Genomic DNA, 2,167 nt, shown 5'->3' with positions numbered 1-2,167 from the left:
TTTTTTTTGGTTTTTCCAGACAGGGTTTCTCTGTGTAGCCCTGGCCCTCCTGGAACTCACTTTGTAGACCAGGCTGTCCTGGAACTCAGAAATCCACTTGCCCCTGCCTCCCGAGTGCTGGGATTAAAGGCGTGCGCCACCACCACCCGGCCTAAAATCTTTCATAACGAATATTAATTCTACTTTTCTCTTTTGGTTTTTCTTACTGCCTTTCTCCTTTGTCATTCACAAGGTAAAGAAAAGAAAAACACAGGATGAACATTTTCTACCCAGTGCAGGTGGACAGAATTGATCAGCGTAACTATTTTCAGATGTATTGCTAAGGAGTCAGATAAAGGTCAGTATCTGTTCTGACGCAGGTTGCTTTTCATCCTTACTATCTAAATTTCACTTTTATGTAAATAACTTTTGAAGCTTTGAAGGAATTAATATAGTAGCCAACCTAACCTAATTCTCTGATAAATACTGAGAAATGTCCATAAAGTCCTTCAAACCAATATCTTATTGCAAACACAGATGGTCACACTCTCAGAGTGAGAGTTCCAGGAGACCATGCTCCTCAGCAAAGTATTTCCAACAATGCTTCATTAACAATGAAATAGAATCAAGTACAAACACACCCTGTATGAACAAGAGAAGAAAAATAATTTAAACCCTTGCCATTTTCAGGCTTAGATATGTTACCTATGTCCAATTTCCTGTATGTAGGTAGTTGTGTAGAGTTTAAGAAATGAAAAACCATGGCAACAAATTAGGCATTGTCTACACCTATCATCCAATGTGAGCATTAATAAGATTTAATTATATTTGATACTAAGTTATCTATTGCATAACTTTTTAATGCAGTGTACTTTCTCCTCATGCTGAATAGTTATGCTTTTCTTAAGTAATAAATTCATACAAGTTAAGGTTGTCTTGATACCTGTGTCAAACAGACCTGGGGAGATAATAAGGAGAGACATTCAGAGAGTCTACATGGAAACAAATGGGCAAATGTTTTAAGTCAATATTAAGTATTCCTTTGGCTTGAAAACTCAACCTATTTTTGAAATGTAAAGACTAAAATTTATTTTGGCTTTATTTTTTGAGAAAGGTCAAATTCTAGCCTTAGTTAATCAAATATAAAATACAACAATCTAACTAGCTTATGAGAAAAAAAAACACATAAAGATACGCTTACAACATTTTAGAGTCATCTGGAAATATTTCAGCCCATTATAATGTGCCACTATGAGTCATTTGTTGGAAATTATTTTACAATTTTTAGACATGACAGAGTTCCATTAAACAATGTTTCCTAATTTTTCATTGAAATTAAAAAAAAAACATATGAAATAATTTCTTAAACAGAACCTGGATTCTCTGTTTGAGCTTTTAGCTTGTTTTGAACTACATCTGATAATGAGCCAAGTTACCAACACAAAAGGAATTTTCTAATTCGCCTCAATAAAATTAGTTTAAATGATACAGGCAATTACATAAATACTCAGTCATGAAAAGCACTCTCACAGACAGACAGACACACAGACATACATACACACACAGACACACACACACACACCACACACACACAGACACACACACACAGACACACACACACAGACACACACACAGACACACAGAGGCACACACACATACACTCACACCACTTTTTGGCAGTCATTGGTAGACTCTAAACCAACAACTCCTTTACTATGATCTATGCTCCTTTTTCACACAATTAAGAGAGAAGAGCAGAAGCAGTGACAACAATGTGATACCCTGGGTCTTACCCTGGACCCTCAGACTGGCATGGGTACATGGAGTTTTTGGCTTTCTGAGGGCGTCAATGCCAAGCTATTTTCTTCTTGTTGTATAAAACATTTGAATTGCTGCTTTGCATGATTGACAGGTTGTTGAAAACTCTCTATACAGCTTTTCTCAAATTTTAAAAAAAGTTCAGGACATGAAGAGAAAAGAAATGAGTGAAGGCAGCTGGGCCTGTTGGTAGGTACCTATGATCTTAGCACTCAGAGCCAAAGGCTAGAAGAATCATAGGAGTTTGACTTTAGCCTGGAATACAGTGCAAGATCTTATCTCAAGAGAAGAAAGGAAAGAAGGAAGGAAGGAAGGAAGGAAGGAAGGAAGGAAGGAAGGAAGGAAGGAAGGAAGGAAGGGAGAGAAGGAG

The sequence above is a fragment of the Mus caroli genome, chromosome 14, assembly GCF_900094665.2.
Source record: "Mus caroli chromosome 14, CAROLI_EIJ_v1.1, whole genome shotgun sequence".
NCBI classification, from domain to species: domain Eukaryota; kingdom Metazoa; phylum Chordata; class Mammalia; order Rodentia; family Muridae; genus Mus; species Mus caroli.
Note: the sequence above shows the minus strand (reverse complement) of the source record.